This window comes from Bacillus rossius, chromosome 8, assembly GCF_032445375.1.
Source record: "Bacillus rossius redtenbacheri isolate Brsri chromosome 8, Brsri_v3, whole genome shotgun sequence".
Lineage (NCBI taxonomy): Eukaryota > Metazoa > Arthropoda > Insecta > Phasmatodea > Bacillidae > Bacillus > Bacillus rossius.
In genome coordinates, this window is record NC_086336.1 from 65,519,477 (window position 1) to 65,541,767 (window position 22,291).

At 34.2% G+C, this 22,291-nt stretch overlaps 1 protein-coding gene across 14 annotated transcripts in view; it reads right to left on the reverse strand.

Moving 5' to 3' along the window:
* The window catches only part of LOC134535104 (uncharacterized), a 305,166-nt gene that overhangs the window by 275,198 nt on the left and 7,677 nt on the right, over positions 1-22,291 (reverse strand). For 10 of the 14 annotated variants that reach the window (XM_063374008.1, XM_063373998.1, XM_063373989.1 and 7 more), the window contains exon 1: positions 10,834-11,025. The exons of the other annotated variants lie outside the window; for them this stretch is intronic. The gene's annotated coding sequence lies outside the window, so the exon portion shown is untranslated. Of the gene's footprint in view, positions 1-10,833; positions 11,026-22,291 lie in introns of those variants that run through there. 14 annotated transcript variants of the gene reach the window in all.

The following is a 22,291-nucleotide window of genomic DNA, read 5'->3' on the forward strand; positions in this document are numbered from 1 at the left end:
AGCAAAACTGGATTTTTTTGGGAGTTGCAGATCACTAAATAAAATAATTTTTGTTTTACAGATTACGCTTCAAACTGTCAACTAACAAAATCTGGATATTTTCCACCAAGAGATTAATTTTGGTTATACCAAAATATTAATGCGTAATTCAAGTCACACTCAGGAATACAACAAACATTCAACAATTGAGTTATTGTTTTCAAATTAAGTTATTTTTTTAGACTTAACATTTATACACTGAAATAAATGGTAAAACCATTTAGTCCTCTATTTTGTAAAAAAGTTACAAAATATAATAAGATGGTTCACTGGGTTGGGTGGGGATGTAATTTCGTGCAGTTACGTCCTCTGGGTGAAATACAGGTCTTTGGTTCAGACTGGAAAACAGCTGCACAAATCAGTAAATGTTATTAATTTTATACATATATATATATACATATATATATATACATATATATATATATACACACATAACCTTATATATATATGTATATATATACACACATAACCTTTATTGAATTATAGAATACGCATAACATACTATAGCATGTCAATTGTAGAATTTTAAGTAAATAAAATTTATAATAAATGTCCAATTTAATTAATTTACATAAAACAAAAGATTTTGCTTTCAATTTTTTTAATATAGTTTATCTTCCTATTATAGGAAGCAACTTTTATACACTTTAGTGGTTCCGAAATATTTTTTTTTTCGACCCACCATATTCTACACATCTCCAAATGTGAGCATATCTGCTTAGAGGCTTAGAGACGCCTAGTCAGGGGTGTGTGTGTGGGTGAGGCCGGATGATTAGCACGACACTCGCTGGTGCTTCCAGCAGAGTGTCGTCTCTAAGCGCAAGGTCGTGGACTGGCACGGGTCTTCTCGTCATGCATACAACTATGTAATTTGAGTGGTAACCATAACGTTAATATGGTGCAGAAAAGCAGATATTTTCTGTGTAGTTCAAGTCCCTGAGTTTTTTGACGTGACGTCTAATAAATCGATGAATGCCAGCTGCACGCATGAAAAAGTGTCCCGTTACGCACATTGTCCCATTACGCTGTGTCCCGTTGCGCTCATTGTACGCTTGCGCCGCATCTATCTCTCTTCCACTCGATTGAAACAACCATCGATTTGACTTTTTCGAGGCACATTAAACTTTAAACACTCCCATTCGATTCCTACTTTTCCTATCATCGTCCTATCCTTAACAGAATAACACAGATTGGAAGAAGTTAAATAGCAAACATGTATAAAAGTTATAGTTAAAATAATCTCTTCGTTAAAGTAATAAACATATTTGAATTAATGAGTGCAAATAAAAGTAAATTTATCAATTAAATTGTAGATTTCATTTCACTACTTCTTTGTATCCATACAAATAGTGATGATTCAATAAAAATGATTCAATTTTATTCATAAAAGAATGCAATAATTTCATCAAAGTTTTGTTATGACGTCACGTTAAACTATCGTCCGTAAACCGACTTAACAGACAACCAATTTTTTTTTCAAGTATCTGTACTGGGTGTTTTATGCCTAAAAATTATTATGAAAAGAAAACTTTAGTCATTTTCACTCTTCTGAAAATAGTTTTAATACTAAGGACGGAAACAGTAAAGAGCATTTCATATTATTTAGTTGTTAGGTTGTAGATTACATTGAAAATATTAGTTATTAGTTATCGGGTTAAAATTTACAAGTCACAAAAAATGCAAGGTTTCAGTTTGGGGGGTGAACTATTAGTAAGTCTAGTTACATACATACGATTTTGAATAAAGGAACTTTTTTTATGTGTAAACATCTTGGCTCTCGGGATACTGCATTTGGTAGGAGTAATTCTTGAACAGAATGGGAAGTCGAACGAACAGAAATGTCTAATCTTGGTGTCAAAATCGTCAAGATGGTGAACCCACATGTAATAACATAAACCCGTAGTCACCTTCGTAAACATTATGGGACAAACAAAAATGTATTGGTGTGCCAAATTAAACTTTATGATTGAAACTACCCTGGAATATATTTGGTAAACTAAAATAGTCATGGTAAAAAGTAATTACAAGTTTCAAAATACATAAGAAAACTTATATTAAAATGATTATAATACATATTTTCCTTGCAAAATCCCAATAGGTCGACATCACAGCGGTAGAGCGCGCTTGTAAAGTTCACGGGAAAATTTTTGACATGGTTCAAAGATGGTCAATTGAAATTTTGTTTTACTTTTTTAAAAACATAATAAAGTTGAATTTGCTCAATACAGTTAAGGTTTGTTTTTTTAAGAATTATTTACAGGCTGATTTCAGTTGTTTAAGCAATATGTTTTAAAATATTTCAGGTTAATATTTTAGTAGTGCCACAAAATTCTCTAACTTTTAACACGTGTGAAAACTTGATAGTATTAACTTTTTAGTGAATTTTAACAAGATTGGCAGTATTTTAATACAATTCCTTGACAAAAATGAGGTCCATAGCCAGGGTTTAGGATGTTTTCAAGTCTTTTTCTCTTTTATCAGAGCCATTTCTAATAGTTTACAATTTCTATCTGTTTCGTGCTGCCATCTGCCCATGACGGAGGCAAGCAAAGTTTACGATTCAGGCACCGAATTCTAGCGGCAGGGGCATAAAGTATTTGGATTCACATCCGGAAATGTTGGTAATTGAAAAGCAAATATTGTTATTAGTATATTTATCAAACATGGCATTATTTTTAAGAATTCTATGTTGAATTTTGTATTTGAGTTTCATATGTAGAATAAATATCTGTTGCGAATGATGTACCTTCGAAAACGGAAAATATGTTTTTTTTTAAGTCGAAATTTTTGGTTGATTTTGTTATATGGAACACAATTTTCCTTGAATGTGTATTGGAGATAATAAAGTCTGTATCTTCCTGAAAAAACTGGGTTTTATTTCATCAACCTCTGGTTCACCAGTCCCCAATAATAAAAGTTAACGCAAATCCTTACAAACAAAAAATCAGCATGTTTTGTGAAACTCAAATGGCTGCCATCAAAACTATAAATATTAAAAACTTTTTTTGGACACTAATGATGTAGGAATCAACAAACAAAAAATCATTTGACTATAAAATGGTCAAGCAACCAATTATTTTATTACTGGATCACGACATGACCCTTTTCATAAACAGACACCACTCTGATATCTTGTGCAGTTTTCAAATCGTGTTTTTTTTTCTGAAGCTCTGCACACAGTATATGTGCCCCTTAAGGACATTATTTTTTTAAATTTTCTGAATGATTTTTATCAGTTTAGGTATACTATGAAACATTTGCTAACACAATTTACAAAGTAAGGTTATAAAATAACTATTAAATATTTTCTGACCACCAGTGCGAGATGCAAGTGATTATCACAGCATCCAATCGCAAGCTCACAAAATGCAAAAGGCCTATTAGTACCAAACAAGTTGGGACACAGCCTGTGTACGCGAGAGCAGTCTACAGTCGACACTACTTGTTCTATCACTTAGCTGCTTGGTGCTAAACACCACTTCATCAACTGGCCTATTTGTTTTTATCTTGAAAGGAACAGAACCTACAAAGAATAAGAACTTTTAAGGACTGAAGAACTGATAAGGAAATTGGAAAGTGTCTATTTTATACAGTATGTGGTACTATTGTAGAGTAAGTGCTCTTCTGAAAAAAATAAAAAGATTCTGAAAATGGTATTTTCAGAGTTCATCTCATTATATTCGATGATTCTGCACAATATAGACCTAATTGGGTAATTATGTAAAATAAGGGGCATATCTGAAATTTACCAGTAGATTAGTAATGTTTAAACAAGTAAGGTTAGGTACATTAAAAATAGTGTATAATTGCAAGAACTGTTATGTTGGCTATATTATAACTATGAAATATTAAGGGTGGTTTGTTTGGTTAAGTTGCCAAGTTATAAATTATTCAATTCATAAACAACCATTCAAATAATTTTACAGTATTTTTAATATGGTTTAACCTAACTTTACCAGCCACACACACTATTTAAAAGTTCTTCAAAAAAATTTTAAAAAATTGAAAATTAACTACCCATTATGTTTTAAAGTATTTTTAATATAGCTAATATAACCCAAACAACCATTCTCAATGTATCCAATTATTTTTCATTCTAAACTTAATTCAACCAGACATTGAAACAGTGAACTGCTTGAAGCATCACAATGTCATCTTAGAGAATTACTCAAAGAAATGTCAGAAAGTGGAAAATAGCAATTTGGAATTATCTGTCTAGTTTGTTTGCAAAAGCTTTGACTCGGTTCTGCAACACTTTGTGGTTTTACAGAAAAAGAAAAAAATTCTAAGAACAAAAACACATTTTCATATTTTTTTTTTTTTTTTAAAGAAACATGTTCAAAAATTTCATTTTAAAGGAGGAAAACTTTTAGTAAGTTTTGAGTTTATTTCTTGCTAGAAATCACCTTGTGGGCATTTGTGTTTGATGTTCTCATAAACCTGGTAAAAGTATGCAAAATTTAAGCTCTACTACATATAATTGCTTGCATGTAAGCACTGATGAACGTTCACTAATCTGGGCTTTACTAAATCTAAAATGTATAGTGAAACTAAGTGGCTTTTCTGAATACAGTATATACTTGCAAAAATCATGGCTTTGTGAGGGCTCGCGATATTTTTTTTAATGCCCGTCTGGTACAACAATGCTGTTGCACGGGGGGGCCTTGTAGTGAACAGGACATGATCGCAAATGCTGATATGTAAACATGGCGTCTGTTCGCAAGTCGTATTCCAGTGTTACAAATAAAAATAAAGTCTTAAAAAATGCAAAATGCGGTAAATGTTACAAGGCTGTGCGAAATGGCATCCTCTGTGAAAATTGTGATTCGTGGTTTCATTTTGGAAAGTGTTGTGAAGTGGAAGAACAGAATATTCCGGAAGATAAATGGCTTTGCACAACATGTGCAGAAGAAAATGGCGATGCAGTGAATAATGGTAATGCAAATCATGGATCGCTTGAGAACTGTGAGTACAAACAAATAATTCAGAGTTTAACAGAGGAGATTGCATCACTGAAAGAAATAGTAAAAATTTTAACAGAAGAACTTTCTACACAAAAATCAGCACTAAAATATCCTGAAAAGACTGATAACACGTGGGTGAACACGACGAAACATAATACGTGTAGACCACCCATCTGCTCTCCACCCAACATCATGCAACTCTCGAATAGGTTTTCAGTCTTTAGAAATTCGCGTGATTTTCCACATCTCTCGGATGTTGCTACAGGTAAACACGGTAACAAGCCTAGTCATCAAACGGATTTTGAGAATGCCATAACCTCGTCCCCAAGAAGGGAAATATCACGTAGTAAGAACATCTCCTGCGAAAAACAAAACACCCGCAAGTTTGAAGATTCAGAAATTTCAGTACCTTGTCAGGCGATCTCTTCGGCAATGGGACAAGCCTCAAAAACTACCTACAACAAAGCAAGAAACACCCACAGGAATAGCATCCACCCCATTAGCAGCAGTAAAAACGATGGCAAAGTCAACAAAAATAAATGCAACAAAATAAACAAGACTGAACAGCAGAATCGTGTATTAATTGTCGGCGACAGTCATGCCAGAGGCTTATCTGAACTGATATCTGACTACAGTAATAACATCAATGCATTTGGTGTAACTAAACCAGGGGCCCCTCTAAAAGAAGCAATGAAAGGTTTTCTTGAAGATTCAGCATCTGTAAAAAATTATGACTATGTGGTGATAATTGGTGGCTCGAACGATGTGGCCAAAAATCAAGGCATGGAAGCAGTTCATACCCTCAGTGAGTCACTCAAAGCCTTGAGCAACAAAACTATAGTTGTAGTGAGTCTTCCCATTAGATATGATTTAGATAGCTCATCTTGTGTAAATGCTGCTATTAGTGTTACAAATACAAATATTCAAAACTTATGCGTGCAGTTCAACAATGTAAAATATGTTGATATAAGTAAATTAGATAGAGCACTTCATACTAGGCATGGTCAGCATCTAAACAACAGAGGAAAACAACACATTGCATCATTGATCTACAATCAGTTGTGCAGTATACAAAATAAAGTACATGTCAAACAGTGTACCTTTTTAGATAGATGGGTAATAAGGGAGAATAACAACGATGTGTTAGATAAAGAAAAAATAACCTGTAGGGCTACCTTACTCGATAAGTGGGTGATAAGAAAGAAGTCAAATGAAAATAGTAAACATTTTTTAGGCCGGGAATATGTACAAATGAAACCAGTCAATGCCAGATCTACAACAGACTGACCCCTGAAAGTCATCTCACTATTTTCCATCAAAACATTGAAGTATTGTAAATAAAGTTGACTTGTTTATTGAAGCCTTAGACATGTTTGAGGTAGAAAATAAGACTAAGGTTAATATAGTATGTCTATCTGAACACCATCTAAAGTCTATTCAAGTTCCACAAATTAGAATTCCAGGATTTAAACTGGTGTCACACTATTGTAGGAATAAATTCTCGGGAGACGGAGTATGTATCTTTATACAAGACAACATCAAAACCGAAACTGTTAATGTTGATAAATATTGTGCTGAAAAAGATTTTGAATGTACTGTAGCCTTAGTGAAATTACTTTCCAAGAGAGTTCTGATAATTTCTGTTTACAGATCCCCAACAGGAATATTTGAGATATTTTTAAAGCAATTAGAACTGCTGTTATTAAAAAAGATCAGGACAAATATTGAAACTATTATTTGTGGGGATTTTAATATAAACTATTTAGAAGACAGTCATTATAAACAACGTTTAAACTCCTTATTAGGATCCTTTAATCTTACTCCCACTGTTCAGTTTGCCACCAGAATACAATCAACTTCTGCTACTATAATTGACAATATATTTATTGAAAAACAAAATTTGGATAAATATATTGTTATTCCACTGATAAATGCGTTATCTGATCATGATGCTCAGGTTATACAGCTGCACAATATTGAACTTACAATGGAAAAAAGGAATAAACAAAACAAACTTAAAAAAATAAGGGCAATAGATAACATACCAGTAATACATTTTATAGCTGATTTAAAAAAGGAAAACTGGATTAATACATCCACTGATAATGATACAAATTTACAGTTTAATTTATTTCACTCAACCTTCTTAAGGCTTTTTGAAGCAAATTTCCCTCCAAAATTAGTTCAGGTGAGGGAGGGATATCAAAATCTGTGGTTAACCAAAGGCATAAAAACGTAGTGTAAAAGGAAAAGAGAGCTGTATTTGCTTTGCAGGACGTCAAATGACGCTGTACTCAAATCTTACTATAAGAATTATAGCAAAATACTAAGCAGAGTCATTGATAAAGCTAAGCAGTTCCACCTTCAAAATTTAGTATCAAAATCAAAAAACAAGGCTAAAACTACTTGGGATATAATTAAACATATGACTGGTAAAAGTAACAAGCCTAAGTCAAACTACCCTATTACTGTAATAGTAAATGGGAAATCGTTAGTAGAAGCAACAAATGTAGCAAATGCTTTTAACACCTACTTCTTAGAAATAGTTGATATGCTATTCAAAAATCTGTCGACAAAAAATAACCCCATAAAACTTATGCAGCAAACTCTGCCTAGAAAAACGTGTAATTTTGTATTTACCCCCACAACACCTACAGAAATTTGTGAAATTGTACACTCTTTAGCTCCTAAAACTTCTACAGGCTATGATCAAATATCAAGTGTACTACTCAAGAAATGTATCAACAAGATCAGTGCCCCTCTTAGTAACATATTTAATAAATCATTTTCAACAGGTATCTTTCCAGAACGATTAAAATTTACCATTGTTAAAACCTCTCCATAAAAAGAATGATGCGAATTTAATGTCAAACTACAGACCCATTTCACTTATATCAACATTTGCTAAGATAATGGAGAAATTAGTACATAAAAGACTGTCTAAATACCTTGAGTCAAATAACCTATTGACTAAAGATCAGTATGGATTTCGCAGTGGTAAATCCATTGATGACACAGCGTTTAAATTAACATCAATAGTACTAAAATCCCTAGATAAGAGAGAGAAGGCTGTGGGTCTTTTTTGCGACTTAACCAAAGCTTTCGACTGTGTGGACCACAAGATACTTCTAGACAAACTGTATCATTATGGTATTCAAGGCACTGAATTACAATGGTTCACATCCTATCTAACTCAACGATATCAACAAGTAGCCATAACGGATCAAGACAACGGTGAAATATTCTCGGAAGTAGGGTGTAAACAAATGTGGTGTCCCACAAGGGTCTATTCTTGGTCCATTGCTTTTTATCTTGTATATAAATGACTTGCCTTGTTATATAGCTGATAAAGCTAATGCAGTTCTCTTTGCTGATGATACCAGCATACTTTTCACTCAAGCTAACCATCAGACTCTATCTAACAATATACATGAAACGCTTGGCAACTTAAAAATATGGTTCGAAGCAAACAAATTAACATTAAATCTAGAAAAAACAGCATTTCTTAAATTTAACACAAGCTACGTGCAGAATAATGACTTGCAAGTTAATTACGGAGTTACAGTCATAAAGGGATGCATGAATACCAAATTCTTAGGTCTTCATTTAGATAGTTGTTTGAATGGGAACACACACATACACAACATTATACCTAAACTAAATGCAGCCTGCTTTTCATTACGTACTTTGGCTCATTATATGAACCTAGAGTCACTTAAGCAAGTATACTATGCATACTTTCATTCAATAATGTCATTTGGTATAATTTTCTGGGCACAATCTTCCCATAGCAAGCACATTTTCATTATACAGAAGAGAGTCATCAGAATTATGACGGGAGCAAAAAAACTGGACTCTTGCAGACCATTATTCAAAAAACTTAACATTCTTACTTTTCCTTCACAATATATATATTCTACAATTAAATTTGTAGTAAAGAATTTTGACTACTTTTTAAAAAGCTCAGATGTGCACACATACAATACCAGAAATAGAAATGACCTCCACTTGCCACTTAACAGACTCAAGCTAAGTCAGAAGGGTGCAATTTTCTCAGGCATAAAACTATTTAATAAGTTACCTGAGGGTCTGAAAGAGCTAAGCAAACAAAATAATAAAAAATTCCAGAAGAACCTTAAAATATCTCAGACATTCTATACAGTGGATGAATTTCTCACATACTAACTGTTTGACATTTTATTCTACTTCTTGTAATACAATAACTTTTATCTCACATTTGATATTTAGTATTGTATAATATAATAAGAAGATCCACTATTAAAAAATTAATAAATCTGTCAAATATAATAAAGTCTCAAGCTAAATGTATATGTGAAATGGTGTCTAAATATGTAATCAAATACTATACATACTTTTGTTATTCTTTTGTACATAGATTACTGTATTTATGTATTGCTGTGGGTTTATGTGTAAGCGCTGATCTTAGATATGTTATTTTTTAATGTATATAAAACTGACATGTTCCATATCCCAGAACTCCAGCAGTTTGTAAGGGGTCTACGGAATGAAATGAATAAATAAATAAAATAAAAAAATATGAGCTGCTTCTCTCCTACACAGCCTAGAGTGCGCTTCAGCAATAACACCGTCCTAAACATGATCACTGGTCGATGACGCATTTAGTTGCATGTGAACATAACCAGTTTAATATAAATGCCATTTACGATGACAATTTGCAAAATTTTAATTCCTAATTTTTCCGGGCAGTTTCAAAACCAACGGCATACTCAAAATAGTCAGCGTCATCTCGATAAGAATACAATTTCTGACGTTCTCTTGCATCACTCATCTAAGAACAGTTACGTTTGCGTTCTTTACGTACAGTTAACGTATGTCTCCATGGCATTTCGCTGTAACAATAACAATTATAAAATTGTTAAAATATATAAAGGCATTAATAGATGTACACTCGCGGTCATTATCGCGATAAATAGGTTTTATTATGCAATATATAATTTGTTCTATTACTCAGTTAGGAATTAAACTCTGACAGCTAATATTTTATGACTAATTTACATAGTGCGAGGAATTATTGAATTTGAAAATTCGTTAACATTTTCAGACCGCGACTATAATAACGCGTAATTTTTTGTTGTAGTATATATAAAATTAAAATTTTCATCAAATTTAAAACTAAGTAAAATGTTTGTAGGCTTAGTTCATTTTAATCATCCGGCAAATGTGCATTTTCAAATGCCGCCTTTTATTTCGTGTTTGCCTTTCTGCGCTATTTTGCTTCCCGGAGGGCACACACGTCTACCTGCCGAGTTTCATTACGTGTTTCTGTTTTATTTCATTTATTTATTTCGCTGAGGCTACGGAACAAGTGTACATGAAACGTTGTAATATTTAGTTTACATGTGAAAAAGCATATACTAAAATCCAACTGAAATATACATTTTCAGCAACATTATCGTTCTGTTAACTATTAAAAATTAGTTAATCATTAACTCATAGCATATTTCATACTATCGTTTCTAAAATTGGAAGAACCATGACCTGGCTAGCCGATTCATTAATACCAAATTAATGCGATCTGTAGGTAACAACAAATCTGTCTCGAATTTGTGCACTTTGAGATACAGACGAAGAATATTTCTGTGCATGATGCAAAATTCAAAGGTTGGGCGAAGAAAGACCTATGACAAACGAGTGTTCAAGGAAACAAGAGCAGACTATTTCCTACTATCGGCGACCGCAATTCACATTATAACACCCCCCCCCCCCCCCCCTGTAACGTATGTTTCTACTCTACCTAGTATATCATAACTGAGTAATTTGACACAGCTAAGAATTAACACCAACCAACCTATTTCGCCTACTGCGGGGAAACAAAAACTTTCACACGTTTAAACACCTAATCCTAACGCCAAAATATACACTTTTAGTACTAAACACTGTATTAAATGTATTTCATCCACTATCACCGGGTGACACCGAACAAAACCACAATCCGCACTTGTCAAACGCGAACTACTACACTCTAGCCGGGTTGGCCGACGGCGTCGGTTGTACGTCTCCTTCCCCCTCCACCCTCATTCCCCCACCCTGACACCACACACAGCTGTGTTGCCAAGTTTGTCTTTTCACCACGTGCTTCACGACTGTCTATTTTATTTTAATTTTTATTTTATTGCATCTCTCTGTTGACCCCTATACATGTATACCATACAATTGGGGTATAGAGAACGTCAATAATTGCACATATAAATTATAACAGAGATTACAAATAGATAAAAACAAATACGACATATTAAAAAATCATAATCACGATACAAACATGATACAAAAAAAATACCACACCATATTGAATAACTACCTACCTATATAAATTATAGATGTGTTTTAAAAGAACTACATCAGTTAAAATATTCATTGATATTATAAAAACAATTCTTATGTAATAATTTATTTACATTAACCTTTTTTTTTTATCTAGGCAGCTTAATACTTTATATTGGTTAGGTAAAGAATTTAAAAAATTTTGCCAGACACAAAGGGACCTTTCTCAACAACTGATAATGATACCGAAAGCAAATGAATAGTTATCATTGTATCTATTCAGTCCTATTTCATAAAATGATGAACTGTATTTCCAAATATTTGAACACTTGTTTTATGAAGAAAAAAATGTTTTGTTAGGCTAAGTACCTGCCCTTGATGTAAAGATCTAAATTGAATTTAGTTTCAAGTCTAAGATTTCAAAAACGTTTTAAAGTCCTGCTACAAAAAAAAATATTTAAATATTAATTTCATTTTCAATTCTTTATGTGTAATAATGGAATGCCCTCTACTTTCTGATCGTGTTGTATTTTGCGGGAATGTTATTTTATAGGAAATACAATTTTTTTTTTCCTTTTATCTTTTATTTCCTCTCTTTTTTTAATAGAAAAAAGCAACTGAAGAAATTAATGTAGTCACTTGGTAGCTCTTAGTATAACAAGCTCTTCCTCCCCCCCCCCCCCCCCCCCCCCCCCCTTCACGACCCAAATTTGAATGGTTATAAACAAGTTCAAACATTAAGCCTTATTGTGTTTACTGACAAACGTAACACAATATGTAAATGATTGCTGTTTCCTTAACATTTTAGATTTACATTAAAGTTTATATATGATTTGTAATTTGTATTTCAGAAAATTAAAATTTAACAAGAAATTAGAAACATGATTATTCTAGCGACTGAATCAGAACGACATTAATAAAAATCATATATAACAGCGTGTCGTGGTCTATCTTTTAATGAAGGCGTGGCCGGTCGTTCATTGGTTGTTTATTGTTGGGTAATGACTGGCGAATTGCGATCCGCCGCACTGTTGCCAGCTCGGCTGTCTCGGCGTGGACGGCTGGAGCTCGCTAAACACAGGATGGCTGCGCTTCTGGAAGCTCAGGCACTCTGAGCTGAGTTCCACGAGCGACTCCTGTGAAGGTCCGGCGTAATTCAACCCATTAACCCTGAGGTGGTTGGCTAGTTAGAGGCTTGTAAAGTGTGGTGTCAAAAGTTGCCCAATTAAACTCGTATTTGCGTAGCCCGGCCAGTCGCTTCCGTAAGCATAGTTCCAGTGTGTTACACAAAGGAAATATTAAAGTAATACCTTTATTTTATTGGAATATATTGTTACAGTCTTATCTTAGTACACACATGTTAAATCATCAATAGTTTACTACAAATTCTGTTTTTATATGTAGCGTTTAAAAATTTAATTTGCCTCGCAGTCATCCGCAGCCGCATTTCTACATCAACCGGAAATAAGTACGCGAGGCTTATGTGCCAATGATGATTTTTGCAGACTGTAGACCTGTAAATATTATTCTTAACAAAAAAAATAGAAATGAAAAATTTGCAGGGTGGATTTAAAACCGAAGAAATATAAATTCTCTCGCAGAAAAAAAAATTAAAATAGGACAGTGTTCAGTTTTCAAAGTTTAAGTAAGTACGTAATAGTCTCACGCAAATTAATAAAAATATGTGTAACATATAACACTTTACATACCTTCGATGTATTTTAGCCGTACGTGCGAGAAGCATTTTTCTTTTAACGGATTTCCTTCGCCGTGATAATGGTGGCCGTTTCATGAGATCCTTTGTGCTACCCATTACCGCACGTTTGTAGCAAACAACGCACCGCTGCCACGGCTTGAGGTAGCCACACAGTCACTCGCCGACTAGCGCGCTATCGGGCCCTTCGCTTCTGCCGTATCCGCCGTCCAGCGCCGCCACGTGCTTTTTTTATTTATTTACATTCTGTTGAGCCTTGTTTTATGGAACACGTCATTTACATATTTACAGTTTACATATCCAAAATATGCCACAATCTGAAGTGAATCCATCGATACACTGAAATATACATTTACAAGAAAATAATATGTATAGAGCTTTGAAATATATCCATTTCAATATTTTTTTATATTAACTTTTGCTGTTAAATTCAATTTTTAAAACTTAATATCGAAGAAAATAATTTTTTTAAAATTGTATCAAAACATTCATATAGGGCTCTAAGATATCGATCATAAAAAAAACTTGTGTCAGTTGAATAAACATTTTATTTTACCATGGTTGTTTTAGATTAAGCTTCTATGTGCATAACATTGTAACACAATTTCCTCCTTGATTTTTAATAAACTAACAAACATGAAAAAAAAAAAAACTATTTAGTCATGTACTCACTTAATTTGTGAAGCTTGACAGAGCAAGCACAAATTATAATACTTTTAATACATGACCAAACATGTGCTGTTATTTTTGTTTTTATTTCTGCTGTCCTCTAAACAATAAAGCCTCATGCGCAAAGAGTGAGAGGTTAACACAAGTCTGCGTATGCTTCGCTCGCTCACAGTCGCGAGGGGTGGTAGTGACCTGGCAGGAAGGAGCTGGCAACACTGCAGCCTGCCATGGCCACCCCGCGCGTCATCTACCCCTCCCCCTCCCCATCCCCACGACATAATCCCCTGGGAACAAAAAAAAAGTATTTCCTCAAACACAAGAGTCTAGCGGCAGCAATGCTACTTCCTGCAACTGGCTGCAAATGCCGATCCTCTCCGAAGTTGGCCGATCGGGAGCGCCTACCCTCTGGATGTGTTTTTTATTTTTACGCGCGCGTTTTTTCTCTCCAGTATAAAAATGCCACATAGACTGTTTAGTGGATGGTTGGTTATATAAGGTAAATATAGCTACATTAAAAATACTGTAAAATCATTTTATGGTTGCTTAGAAAATAACTTTTTAATATGTAGCTATCCAGCGCTAGGAAACCGTTTACATGATTTCCAAGTATCTTTAATGTAACTATCCTAACCAAATCAACCGTCCACAAAGTTTTAAAGTATTTATAATGTAGCTAACCTAACCTAATTGACCATTAGTTATCATGTCCTTACCTGAAAATTACAATTTAATTAATAAATTTACTTTTATTTGCATTCATTATTCAAATATATTTATTACTTTTGAAATTATACGTGCTCGTATTTATTTTTACTAGTACAAAAAAAAATTCGCACCTGCCGGGATTCGAACAGTCAACCTTAAGGGTGTTCAAGGGAGTTAGACATGTCATTAAAGGCAATGTTATGTTAGATATTAGTCATATATATGTAACAAGTATGTGTTAAGTGCATGTTTAGTAACATTTCGAAACCAAAAATACTTTTATTAAACTTTTTAATTTAAATTGTAATGTCCTAAATATATTCATAATAATCGATGTACTTATATTTCTTTTTAGTAATGTTTAAAGATATATTTATTGTAAATGTTTTCAATATTATCCTCTGAAAATTTAATTTGGTTAGAGCCAGAAGATTATTTTTTTCAGATGATATATATCATCGTGCCGCCGGCCCCGGAACGAGCCTGAGCGGTGCGGCAGCCGGCCCCGGAACGAGCCAGTTGTCAGTGGCCAGTTGCAGGAAGGTAGCATTGCTGCCGCTAGACTCTTCTCCTCAAACAACACAACCAACCTGCATGCTGTAGCCTCGGGTTTTCAACATAACCATTACCAATGCGCGTGCTATATCTTTGTTTTAGTAGATGGAATAGCAACCTCGCTGATTTTTTTTAAGGTTTAATGTTAATAAAACTACGAATTACTAAAGAGAATCAACTAGACAGCGTGCATAAATTATTTGAAAATCTGCGATGGTCGTATCTTGTGAAATATTACTGTACAGAATCAGACTATAGTTGTTGAAAGATTTTGTTGGTGCGTGTACACAACGGACGCTCTCCGCTAGTAATGGCGGCCGTCAGTGGTCGCGCATGCGCAGTCAGTTGCTGCACGGATGGCCGCGACGCTACGCGGTCTCCAAGCACAGCAATCACTCAATTACTTTAAATATAAACATTTACTACAATCTAATGAACGGTAATACACTTACCGCATGGGACTTATACATTCGTAGTCGTCTTGACATGACGCGTACGATTTTTTTTTCTGTCTATATTGGTTATCAAAAAATTAACATGAATATTTATTCAGATCCTCCTTCAATGCATCCATAAAAGTAATTTAAAAAAGCATGTCTGTTTGCTAATTTGTGGGTTACGAAAAGCAAACTTAAGCTGCCTATTGTCGGCAAAATTAATTAAACGTACGCTGAAGACTCGTACCAATTACATACCTATTGTAATAAGGACCTTATGGGAAACTGTTAAGAGATAAAATAAAGTTCCCGCAACAAAGAAAAAAAATTGGTTGTCTGTAAAGTCGGTTTACGGACGATAGTTTAACGTGGCAACGCCATAAAAACATGCACTGTTCATACTGTTATTTAAGATTCATCATTTGGCCAAATAAAATTTTCAATTTGATCATTCAGTATGGTGGTGCTATGCATGTTCAACAAAATAAATGCTAAATTAACGAAATAACAAAATTAATGCTCACTTCAAACACTCACACACTAGGATGGCACTCCGAATTGTGTCCGTGACAATAAAATAAGAGGCAGTATACATATTATATTTTCTTTGTTGCCTGTCGTTGCTAACTTTGTTTCTTAGCCATTTCATTATCTTCAAATATAACATGATAAAACTGCTATTAAAACACCAAAAGAGCCTAAACTAATTTAACGTTGGATTATTGTGGTCAAGGGAAGATGTAAAGTAATTTCTCATGATAATAAACCTAGAGGGTAAAACTGTTCTCAGCACTGGCATTCTGCACACGACGTTACATTATGGATAAAGCTTTTAATTTAATTTGTACAAGTTTTGGGTAATCTCTTGATTATCTTTGATGTTCGTAGCTGATGTTGACAATTTACTATCTATTAATGTTAATATGATAAAAAAAACTTACTTAAATTTTTCCTTGCATCTCCATTTCTGCAAACTTTCTCCTCTGTTTTTCTTTCTTCTAGTTGAAATAAACACCCCACTCTTGCTTAATAAACGACGGTTTTTCCCTGTATAAAAAAACACCATGATTTTATTTCTTCCCGATGACAAACAAAAAAGTTGTATGGTCGCGAATAATACATTCGTATGGCGTCACATCAGCGGACTATTCCCTGTGTGAAGTCTGTGGCACTAGTGGAGAAGTAAACCTTCGCTCGAACACAAAAACAAATGAACGAACAGCTTTTTTTTTTTGATGGGATGTGCAAGCGGAGACCCCTGGGGTGGTTGAAGAGTGACAGGTCGGTCGCCAGACCAGATAGTAAAAGCTCAGGGGCTGAGGATAGAAAAGGCCTATCTCCAAATTATTAAGTATAAATGTTGTCATGTAATAGTTAAAGACTTGATTACGCCCAGGTTTTTAAACCCATCATGATCATGAAGACACTGATCGGAAGGTAATGTGCAATACATTTCAATGGCCTTTTCAGTTTTTGCTAATTAATTATCAATATAAGCAACATTTCTTTGTATCTGGACAAATCAAAATATTGACAATATTATTTTCATCACAGAAATAATATATGATATAACTAAATTTGAAAAAAGCGGTTGTGTTAAATGTATTGTATACTTTCAGTAGGCAAAATTTCCGGCCCCTACCTCTTATAGACTTTGAGAAAAACTGCCTTTTCAAATAACATTATTATAGATAGGAGTGCAAATTTGTGACACGGCCTCTTAAGTCAAAGAATGTTTCAAAAGTGATTTTTTCAACTTTAATATGAAGTAATATTTCTTCTAATAACTGAAAATTTCTTTGCGGGAGACAGTGAGAGTGACAGTTGCTGATATAAAACTAGATTATCAATATTTTACTACTTTTGAAGTTGAAGAAATTAATAAACAGGATTTTTACTCTCTATTGGCAGTGATGTATATAAATGTAGACCTACACATTTTGAGAGAAAAAGAGACAAGTATTCAAGTGTTATTTCTACGAATCAATGCGAAGACACATAAATGAAGTACAGTATTCAACCAAAAAATGGTGAGTGTGGTTCACATTTGTCGTTAATTTCCCTCTTATTTTTAATTCGCATGGTTTGTTAGTTTTTTATTATTTACAAAGTTTTTGTATGTTTGTGTGAAAAATTAAATTATTATAACTGCTTTAATTGTTGAATAAACTAAAAAAAATTGGTTGTCTGTAAAGTCGGTTTACGGACGATAGTTAAACGTGACGTCATAACAAAACATTGATGAAATGATTGCATACTTTTATGATTAAAATTGGATCATTTTTATTGAATTATCACTATTTTGTATGGATACAAAGAAGGGGTGAAATGAAATCTACAATTTAATTGATAAATTTACTTTTATTTTTACACTAATAATTCAAATATGTTTATTACTTTAACGAAGATATTATTTTAACTATAACTTTTATACATGTTTGCTATTTAACTTCTTCTAATCTGTGTTATTCTGTTAAGGATAGGACGATGATAGGAAAAGTAGGAAACGAATGGGAGTGTTTAAAGTTTAATGTCCCTCGAAAAAGTCAAATCGATGGTTGTTCCAATCGAATGGAAGAGAGATAGATGCGGCGCAAGCGTACAATGAGCGTAACGGAACAATGAGCGTAACGGGACACAGTGTAAGGGGCATTTTTTCGTGCGTGCAGCCGGCGTTCATCGATTTATTAGACGTCACGTCAAAAAATAAAATCTTTAAAATTAAGTATTTTGTTCTCAGCGACAGATTGAATAACAATGTATAACGTATTTTTTTCGACTAGTTAAATAAAGAATCAAGTAATAAACAACACAATTAATTTAAATGAAAAAAGTGTGAGATGCTCTCATTTTTCCTAATAAATAGACATTAGTGATATAAAATTTAAGACAATGGATATCAAAGCACCCCACACTTTTAACTTATAAAAAAAATTATGTTATACTGCTGCTGTGAACAAATTACTTAAATTTAAAGATTATTTAGTTCATTAAAAAAAATATAAGTACATTTTATAAATTTTAATTTATTTACTTTTTAATTTATTAAAATTAATTTTTTTTAATAGATTTCCCGAAATGCACTACAAAATAAATCTTCAATGTCTCGAAAATTTCGGGGGCAATTAACTCCCCTTTTTCTTTTCTGCAAGGCGGTCCAATATAGCCTGAAGACCCCGGAAGCACGTACTTTTATTGTCCCGACTCCCAACTTTTAAAAAATTGGGGGCAAATGCCCTTCCACCGAAGGACGACAAAATGGTGCGGGAGGTGGGGGGGGGGGGGGGGGGGTTTAGGAAGTGGTGGACCCCACATGGCTCGGAAACACTCCAGATAAAAAGAAAAAAGATTTTCAAAATTTTCAATTTTTTTTTTTGGGGGGGGGGGGGGGGGCGAAGTCAACTTCGGGCAAATATCCCACCATATCCCGAACTCATGGATATAAAAACAGCATGGTTATTGCCCAAAAACACAAAAGAAGATGTTTTTTGTCCCTTTTACACCCCCCCCCTTTTTTTTATAAAATTTCAAATAGTTACGACAATTCAAAGTACGTTAAAATCTACTTAAAAGATTATTTTTTTTAATTATTTATTTTTGTTACAAGTGAAGCTAATAAAAGTGTGCTAAAAATAAATTCTTAACTGCAACTAACAGTTTACATTGGCAGTTCAGATAATTTTCATTTAACCCTATTTTCCATGATCAGGTATCATTTGCTGTAGTAAATACGTGCATGCTAGATTACCAATTACTCCGACTCCCGGCGCCATGATTCATTTCACGAATCAGACTGGCCGACTGGCCGGTTTTCATCTCGTTCTTTCGCCGTTTCGTTCTTCTGATTCCCAACGAGTCATTCGTCCTCATCTCGTTCTTTGATTCCCGACGATTCATTCGTTCTTCTGACTCTTTCAAGCAATTGACTCTTAAATAAATTATTCTTTGTATCGCGAACGAATCGTATGATCCGGTTCTCTCAAAGATTAGTTCTTTTTGAACGAATCGTTCACTAACGACACATCACTAGTTTGAATGGAGCCGAGATGTCGGCGGTTGAATTCACGTGATCTGCTTGACTGCCCACTGGGTTTGGGGGGGGGGGGATGTACAGGGCAGGGTAACAATCTGGTTCCTCAACTTTCATGCCTCTCAGAATGCCACTGTCTGCTATTTAAGGTAAACACCACATGGAAAATCTGTGTAGCTTTGGCAGTAGTTTTTCTTCCCAAAACTTTTCATCTGGCTTTTCTCGCAACACTTCGATCCCACTATCACTAAATAAAATGACATAGCAATATTCCTTCCGATTTATCAAAAGTTGTGCCTGTATCTGCGGTACCAATACTGTTTTTTCCTCGACCCATTTTCGATTTGAAAGCAAACTGTTCCCCTTTCTGCTGCTTCCGAGATTTTGGTTTTCGAGATTGATGGCAAACATTTCACCTCCGCGAGTCCAGTGTCACCTACCGATCAGTCCGGACTAGCTCCCAAGTAAGGCAGATCCATTCTCACAAACAGACCACATTCTTTTAACTTTACTCTATTTCGCTCTTCGTTCCGCACGGAAGCAAACGCGTCCTGAATATCCTGGTTAAATGGAACGATGGTTTCTCTTGCAGATGGCCACCAATTACTAGGAAGAAACCACTGGCGTGGACATACCTTTGAGCAGCGTAATGAGCATTCGAATTCTTTTCCGGAAAAAAAAAAAACTTTACCCCTACATGTTAGACAGTGAATAAGTTAATTTTTAGATATGTCATGGTTCAACATAAATGTGTGTCTTATCCATTCGCCCTAAAAAAAAAAACGATCCTGATACCTGACCATTATGCAAACTGTTTTTAACAATAGGTTTTGCTCTGACTCGCCCGGGTTTTTCCACTGCTGATGTCTGTACCAAAGTTGCCAACGGCTTCGTACTGTTGACACCGTTTTTCAGTTTCTTGACAAATAAAGAGCGTTTTGTATGTTTTCGCCCTTTCGTAACACCTTGCCGCCACTTTGGCATTTTGACTGAGAACGAAACGCGCAGTAGATTGCATGCAAATTCTCGCCCCGTCTGCAGTTTGGCAACAATGGAGAGGTCCACAGCCGAGCCATGGTGTCTTGAGGGCTGGGGGTGGAAGGGAAGTTTAGAGGAAAGCAGCAGAAAATAACTAGGGCACTAGCATAGGAGGTGCGACTGAAGCGGTTGAACATTTTCGTCCTTCTTTCCCAATGTTTCTATTAACGACCGACAGATGTGTTAGCATCGGAAATGCGTTCCAGTGGCCGAAGGCCTAATACGCCTTAAACAAAAACATTTACTACAATGTAATGAATGGTAATATACTTACCGTATGGGACTCATACATTCGTAGACGTCTTTTCATGACGCATACTATATTTTTCTGTCTATATTGGTTACCAAAAAATTAACATAAATGACTTGTCTAACGAATGGAATTTCATCAAATGTTTTATTCAGATCCTCCTTCAAAATAAATATAGATGTGCATTAAGTCATTTAAAAAAGCATGTCTGTTTTCTATTTTGTGGATTACAAAAGGTCAGCATATATGTTAAGTACATATTTTAGTCCATTCTTTATATATCTTATAACTGTTAGCCATGCAAATTTTATAACAGACGTTAGTTCATTGGTTTGTATTGATTTCTTGTTTCGTAATGGTCAATAAAATGAGTTTCTCTAAAATGTTCTACATTTTCTTTAGTAAATGATAAACTTACTTAATAAAATATTTTTTTGCCATCATCTAGACATTTACCAGATAACCAAATTTAGCCTAATTACTTTCCAAACACAATTGGGAGTAATACTTTAAAGAATAATTCATGCCCGACAGAACACGCATGTTCATATGTACATGCATACACATAAACAAACATATACTCCTATGTGTACAAAATTGCACCCTTCAACATATTTGAATTAAGGCCTACTTTTAACCTATACACATGTTTAAAAATATTAACGTACTACAGATATATAAATAACGTACTATAATTATTAACGTATACACTCAGCCTATATGAAAACAAACATGAGTTCTTGAGAACGTTTTACTTTCAGATGACTATTAAATTGAGGATGATATCCTTAGCTACACTGTGAGCCTAGAGTCATACACGAGACTGCGAAGCAGTACTCAAACATACATTTTGAATGCCCTCAATTATGAGTTCTGTTTGTTTAATGTGTTACTGGTTCGTAAAGAAGTTGAGACCAACATAATTTCTGTAGCTACTACGATTCTGTTCAGGAAGTTACCACGTTGTAGTGTTTTGTTTTGGTTTTTCAACAAAATACATTTAATTTCAATTCAAGTAATTTATTATTTACGTAACCTCAGAATAGACAGATACTCGATAAGGTGATCAGAATTAATTTTAACTATACGGCGCCCAAACTATAATTATTTGCATGAGTATATTTTATTTACCCATAATGCAGGTGTTTCTTAGTGAAGAGCAGAGTCAATTAGGGAATGGTGTATAAATCTCAACACTCGCTCACTCGCCTACACATACAAGGTTGGGGTTATACACACACACACACAATGCATTCTTCACCACCCCATATAATCCGTTACCGTCCATAGCTAGATCATGACTTTTAGATTATTCCAGGCCTGCTTACAGCACATAATATTTATGGACATACATATTGAGAAAAATTAATGTATGAAACATCTGTCTCACGTTGGTATTGATAAATCGACAAGAAAGTTTAGTTACGACGAATACGAAAAGGTGCATTTGACCCTATTCGAGTTAGATCCCTTAGTGTCAGTTCCGTATTATGTTTTTAATCAATACTGTCAAACTTAAATTTCGATATGTCATTTATAACACTACCGAATCGAAAAACCCACTAACGCTGTAAGGAACACTAAAAA